Genomic DNA, 7,994 nt, shown 5'->3' with positions numbered 1-7,994 from the left:
ATTTTTGGATAGATACTTGGATTATTGTATGCCTACCAATCATAAAGACGAGGTGTTCAAAATGATGCAAAAAGAGGATGAAAACTTAGAGGATTTGCTTGAGATATTCAACTATAATTTGAAAAGAGAAAAAATGAACAATTTATATGAAGAAACTTTGAAAGCTCTTTTATTAAAGGCCATTAGAGATGAGTGGATAGATATCATTAACATGATGAGGAAGGGAGATATCTCTCAACTTCTATTGAGTGACATAGCAAAACTATGTGTTCATCTCTCAAGGGGAAAATCTAAAACAGGGAAAGGGCCGAGAGATCCTTCTCTTGTTAGAGCAAACAAATCTGTAATTGGATCTGTAAGTAGCGCAGAAATTGGCAATATGCTTGATGAGTTCAAAACTGACATTTTAGGGAGCCTTAGTGAGCAGCTAGACACCCTTAAAATTCAAAACAAGCAGAAAACAGAGGCTGATGCTTTAGCCATCTTTTGTTCAAAATGCAGAAAGAAACATGCTCTAAGGGAATGCCCCTTAGATGCAAAAATTGTAGAAACTTGTATGATTTGTTCAGAAATTCATGAGACCAAGGGTTGTTCCTCAATCCCAGGTCTTAAGGCTGTCTTTAAAGAGAAAACAATCCCAAATTCTGTAGAACCTCTTTGTTTTGTTGCAAGAAGACCTTGGCAGGGGCCACAAAATCAAGGATTTAACAATCCAATGTATCTTCAACCCCCACCAAATTGGAATTCTTGGCAACAACCTTGGCCTCAACCTCAAACACAGTATCAATCTCAACCGTGGGCACAAGGGGTAAAAAATCCTTATGGGAGATTTGCTCAATATTATCAATACCCTCCATCCTATCAAAATTATCCTCTCCGACAAAATCAGTAGCAAAATCAACAACCACAACTTCAAAATCAGAACCCTCAACTTTCATTATCCTTTCCACAACAACCTCCACAACAAAGTCAAAATCCTCAACTCTTACTTCCATTTCAACAAAAACCAAATCATCTACTTGCCCAACCATTACCAAACCCCAATAATAAAAACCCTCAGAATGCTTATATGGTAGAAGGACAACAATTTCCAACTTACATGATTACTCCTCTAGATCTTAATGATGTTCAACTTAGATCTGGTAGGATATTAGAAAAGGAAAAACCTTCTATAGTCATTCAAGAACAAGATATCTCTGAGGAAGACTCTCTAAAAGTCAATAAAAGTTTTGAGGGAACATCCCTCCAAAACCAAAACATTGAAAAAGAAAAACAAAAAGAATCAATAAACACAACTCCTGTCATTGAGCAACCAGTATCTACTTCTACACCTCCTTTTCCTGAGAGATTACAAATTGATAGAGGGGTAGAGAAACAGATCTTGTTGCCCAATTATGACTTTCTAGATGAATTGAAGAATGTCTGTATCAAAATTCCTTTGTTACAAGCCATTAGAGAAATTCCTATTCTAGCCAAGACAATAAAGGAGTTGAGCATTAAAAGACCAGGAAGAAAACCAAGAGAAACAAAAAGAATTCACTTGGTAGGAAAGATAGCAGACATCATGATGGGAAAGATTGCCATGCAGAAATATGTGGATCCAGGAAGTCCAATTGTCAAAACACATATAAATGGAATTGAAATTCCAAACACATTGATTGACTTAGGGGCAACAACAAAAATTATGAGTAGACAAACTATGGAACAACTTAAACTTCCTAATCTTCTTTACGCACCTACCTTGCTACAACTTGCAGATAGATCAGTAATCAAACCAGATGGTGTGCTAGAAGACATTTCAGTATCCTTATATTCTTGGGAATATCCTGTTGATTTCATGATTTTAACTCCCAAGAATAATCTAGGAGGACACCCACTCATATTAGGAAGACCTTGGTTGGCCACAGCTGATGCTTTTATTAGTTGTAGATCCGGTGACATGTATATTTTTTATGGTAATTCAACATAGAAATTTACTTTGTATCCTCCAACAAAAGCAATAACATAAATAGATGACAAGGAATGGATTGATGATGAAGATGATATTCAACCTCTCTTTAATATGTCAGAAATTAGTGAAGATAGTCAAATTTTGAACACATTGGAAAAGTTTGAAACATCTTCAGAATATGATCATGCACAATTCCAAGGAAAATCTAATGTTGAATACTTGTCATCTAGACAGATGTCTCTCTATTCTATGGAAGAGTTTGGTAGTTCTACCATTCAAATTTTTCCAGGTAGGACATTGAACATAAACAAATACTTGGAGAAACTACAACAAGAAGAGCTAACCAAAACATTACAAAAACATTCTGCTGCATTTGCATTGGAATACAACGACATGAAAGGTATTGATCCTAAGACTTGTATCCATCATATCTATATTGAGGAAAACAATAGACCAATCAGACAACCTCAGAGAATGATGAATCCAAATCTTAGGGAAATTGTGAAAGAAAAGCTCCAAAAATTACTCAATGTAAACTTCATTTACCCAATTTCAGATAGCCAATGGGTTTCTCCTTTGGTAATTGTGCCTAAAAAGAATGGTAAATAGAGGGTATGCATTGATTACCTAGAATTGAATAAAGCAACCTTGAAAGATCACTTTCCTTTGCCCTTTATAGATCAAGTATTAGATACATTAGCATGTAAGAAGTATTTCTCATTCTTGGATGGTTTTAGTGGTTATAATCAAATTCAGGTAGCACCTGAGGATCAGGATAAAACCACATTTACTTGTCCATGGGGAACTTTTTCTTACCGAGTACTTCCTTTTGGGTTATGTAATGCACCTGCAACATTCCAAAGAGCAATACTAGGAATTTTTTCTGATCTAATACATGATTGTGTAGAGGTATATATGGATTATTTTACAGTCTATGGTAACACATTTGAAGAAGCTTTGGAAAATTTGGAAAAAGTCCTTAAAAGATGTAAAGAAACAAACCTTTCACTAAGCCATGAAAAATGCTTTATGATGTTTACAGAAGGTATTGTTTTAGGACATCATATTTCAGGAGATGGGATTAAAGTTGACAAATCTAAAGTTGAAGTCATTTCTAAGTTATCAATTCCAAGTTGCCAGAAGGATGTTAGAAGTTTTCTAGGATTTACATGACACTATAGAAGATTTATAGAAAACTTCACTAAAATAGCATCTCCACTCTTCAAATTTCTTACAAAAGATTGTGAATTCAGTTGGATTCCTGATTGCCAACTAGCATTTGAAACCTTGAAAGCAAAAATATATGAAGCACCTATTTTAAGAGGACCAAATTGGAAACTTCCTTTCCATATTTCTACAGATGCTTTAGATACAACTCTGGGAGCTGTATTGGGACGAAAATATTTGATACCTTATGCCATTTATTATACAAGTAAGAATTTGACTCCCACTGAGTTGAATTACACTGTGACTGAAAAAGAATTCTTAGCTATTGTTCATGCAATTAACAAGTTCAGACACTATATAAGAGGCTATGAAAGCTTTGTTCATACAGATCACTCTGTAATTAGATATTTGATGAATAAACGTATTACTAATGGTAGAGTTACAAGATGGCTTTTACTTTTGTAAGAATTCAACATTAATATGCTAGATAGACCTGAAAAACGAAACATAGTTGCTGATTTCTTGTCCAGGATTCAGAATATCAAAGAAGACTCTCTGGTTGAAGATAAGTTTCCTGATGAATATCTCTTTGCAGTAACTACTCAAACTCCTTGGTTTGCAGATGTTGCTAATTACTTGGTTACAGGGAAGTTACCTTCACATTTATTTCCTAGAGAGAAAAGAAATATTATTCAAGAAAGTGCAAGATATTCATGGATCACTAACGAATTGTATAAAACAGGGCCAGATCTTATGATCAGAAGGTGTGTCAGGGAAGATGAAATGCTTGATATTCTCAAAGCATGTCATGATGAGTCGTGTGGTGGACACTTTGCTGACAAGAGGACAACCTATAAAATCCTTTCTTTAGGATATTATTGGCCATCCATCTTCAAATATGCTAAAGAATATGTTAGGAGGTGCGACAGCTGCCAAAGGGTAGGGAAACCTGCTCCCTCAAATGAAATGCCATTACAAACTCAGGTACTTATCGAACCCTTTGAAAAATGGGCTTTAGACTTTATTGGACCTATTAATCCTCCATCCAAGCAGAAAAAGTATATATTGGTATGCATTGATTATGTCACCAAATGGGTAGAGGCCAAAGCATTACTTTTTGCTAACGAAAAATCTGTAGTTAGTTTTCTTTTTGAGGATATCTTTACTCGCTTTGGTGTTCCAAGAGAAATTGTGACAGATCAGGGATCTCAATTCACATCCAACATGATGGAAAGGCTTATGGAGGAGTACAAGATCAAGCATAGGAAATCTACTCCATATCATCCACAAGCAATTGGTCAAGCGAAGTCTACAAATATAGTGATTGAAGGAATCCTCACCAAGACTTTGCATCTACATAGAAGAGATTGGGCAGAAAGGCTTCTTGAAGCCTTATGGGCCTATAGAACTACATGGAGGAACAAAAATGGACATACACCCTATGAACTTGTTTATGGGAAGCAAGTCTTGTTCCTTATAGAGTTCCAAGTCAAAATTTTCAAGATGGCAGTTTAGTTGGGGATGGATTTATCAAAAGCTCAAAGACATAGACTGGAGCAATTAAATGAACATGATGAAATCAGACAAGAAGCTGTTCAAAGGACTGGTCTAGTCCAGCAACAGAGGGCTAAATGGCATGACAAATACATCAAGGACAAGAAGTTTCAAGAGGGAGATTGGGCATTGTTATTTGATTCAAAGTTTAAAGATTTTCAAGGGAAGTTTCAAACTCATTGGCTTGGGCCATATGAGATTGAAATTTTTTTCAGTAATGGAGCAGTAAGGATCAAAACAATAGATGAAAGTCAAACTCCTCTCCTTGTGAATGGTCATAGATTGAAAATTTATCAAAAACCAATCTCAAAGGAGGAGTTCATCAAGATCTTTTAGAACAATTCTGAAATGAAGTTGGTGAAGAAGAATCCTTCTTCTCCACCTAGTCTTTGTTTTTCCTAAAAAAAAATAAAATTGTATAAGGTTGAAAACTAATCACTGATTGGCATGCTTATACAGAAAATACAGGGTGAAAATCAGAAGACTCTGACACCCTATATTTTCCATTTATTTTCTGAAAAATGGTGACTCATTATGCATTTTTCAAAATTCATTGTCTCATCTCATGTCACTCTGTTTTACTTTTACAATTTCACTTCATTCCATTGCCATATTTCACCAATAATTTTTCTTTTCTAACATTTCTTTCATCTCCATTTTCATTTATCATCTTGTCATATTTTCACTCATACAACCATTTCCATTTCATTCATTCATAAGCCATATTTTACTCTCTGTTTTACATTCTGTAGCTGTTTTACATTCTGCAGCTGTTTCCACATTCTGCAGCTAGTTCTGTTCCGTAGCTGATCCTGTTCTGCAGCTAATCTGATTCTACAGCAACAGTTTGATTATCAGTCCAAGCACAAAGAGGCTAGTTCATAATAAAATCTCATATGCAGGTAATTGAAGAGAAAACAACTTTGAAGACCAATCACACCTAAAGCACCTATGGAAGCAAACATCAAGATATTAGCAAGCAGAAGGTAAGGTTCCAAAGGTAAAAACAAAAACTTATTTCAAAAAGCAATACAAAAACATAAGTTTGTATAACTTGTATGATCATATGTCTCCTTGATTAATCATTATGTGATTTGACTGCCACAATTACTCCGCCATACCTTCCATCTTCAATGCCAAACGTTCCAGTGATGTCTTCATAACTAATCTCTGTTTTAAACTCCATGACTCGTACTTAACCGAACTTCTACAACCACACCTGTTAACGGTTATATTAACAACATGACCTATTTGTATACGACTCTTCAAAACCATGATTGTTCATTTATTACACTAAGTTTTTCTCTCATACTTCCACAGCCTTTTTGTGCATACAGTCACTCTGTTTTCGTATACTTTGTGCATACAGTCATTCTGTTTTCCACACAGTTTACGTATATAGCTACTCTATTTCCATATATACAGTCGTTTTATTTTATATTCACAGTCAACCTGCTTCCATATACTCTGTCATCCCGTTTCCATATCCATAGTCATTTTGTTTCTATATACCAGTTGCTCCATTTTCGTATACACAATCCTCTTTACGCAGTCACTCCATTTCTCAGATAGTGAAGGGAGTTTTGAAGAGTAGTCGAGAACAGAGGTGATGGGACTCATTGTTAGAACTGAACCCATTGTTAGAAGTACATGGAGGGTTATCCGTAGCTGAGTGGAATGCTACAGAAGGCTAGTTGGTTGAGTTTTATTGAAAAATTCAATGGTTACCATAAGGAAATCACCAAATCCTTTGCCAGGTCATTTGATGGAATGGACATGGAAATAGGTGACATCAAATTTACAGTTACCGAGTCCTTTATAGCTAAAGCAACAAAAATCCCAAGGCTAGGAGAAAGGTGGTTTAAGAACAAAGAGTTTCATGATGAATCCTGGAAGGTCATTCTTAAAAATCCAGGTATGGACACTTTAGTCTTTAGAAAAGGGATTCCAATCTCTGCACTTAAAAACAGTTGAAGTAGCATGTTGTTAATTTTTCAAAAGTTTATTACATGCGAAGGGAGGTTTGGTTCTATGTATGTATATCATATACGACTGTTAATGAATTTTCTAGAAGATGGAACCCTCAATCTACCCTTTTTCCTGTTGAATAGTCTAAGAAGAATGGAAACTAATGTTCAGAAGAAAGTTGAGTCAATAGAAACCACTCTATATCACCATGGACTAGTAAAGATTTTAGTTGAATTTCATTTAAGAATTGTAGGGGACACATGGGAGGACTTTTTGGTAAGGAACTTCTTCCAAGATGTTCTAGAATTGCCTGAGGGAAGTCCTGTAAAAGGAAGTAGGAGAAGGAAGACTAGTCTCACCATTCAAAGCACCCCTGAAACTTCAACAAAGAAAAACAATGAAGAAGAGCCAATCTCTGAGAATTAATAGAGATAAGAAAGCAGACTAAGCAGAGGAGAAAAATGAAAGAAAAAGTTGAAGAAATCCATAGGGATATTCCTGAACCTTCATTACCTAAGGAGGATGAACAACTGCTTTCTGAGAGACTAATCAAAATCAAAGAACAAATCAAGAAGGATAAGGAGAAAGGAAAGAGGAAACAAGTTACAAAAGAAGAGATCATAGGCTCCCAAAACTTGAGGAGGAGTTCTAGGCTCAGGGGCAAAGTGAAGAAGACAAAATCAAAAGAGGCCCAATTTATAAATTTGGAGGAAGAAACTCCAACTCAGTCCCTTGACAATATTCCATATGAACAAAGCCCACAAAACTCTCCTCCACAAAACTTTGAGAGCAGCCCAAGAAGAGCCTCTCCTGGTATTGATCCAATCCAACAACAAATTTATGACTACATAGAGTCATTGGAGAAAAAGAGTACATCAGTAGACCCAGGGACTTCAGCTAATCCAGAGCAGCCTGCCACCTCACAAGAAACTTTAACTAGCTCCCTTAAACAGGAGATCTATGAGCTAGAAGTTCTAAATAGGCACATCCAAAGAGAAAATGAAGCCTTAAAAGAACAGAACAAGTTGGATAAGATTATCCATGATAACACTATGCTTCACTTGGGTTTATGGCACAAGAAGAACAGAAAACTAAAAAGGAAGAATAAGAAGCTAAACAGGGCACTCATTAACCTCAAGTACAGATCTCTCATGAGGAAGCCAATGATGACAGTTGGTGTAAATAAAAGCATGAAGAGGAAGTTGGATGTTTTGGTTGAAGTCTCAGAACAAATGTAGTAGGAGGAGGAAGTGCACAATTTTGATTGCATGGGGACATGCAATAGTCTTGCAGTGGGGGTATGTTGAGCTCCATGACTGTCCTTTCCTTAGCAACTTTTCTCATCCATTCTTCT

This window comes from Pinus tabuliformis, chromosome 8 (assembly GCF_031772625.1).
Source record: "Pinus tabuliformis cultivar Carrire ecotype Pingquan chromosome 8, CPIR1, whole genome shotgun sequence".
In the NCBI taxonomy this organism is placed as follows: Eukaryota; Viridiplantae; Streptophyta; class Pinopsida; order Pinales; family Pinaceae; genus Pinus; species Pinus tabuliformis.
Note: the sequence above shows the minus strand (reverse complement) of the source record.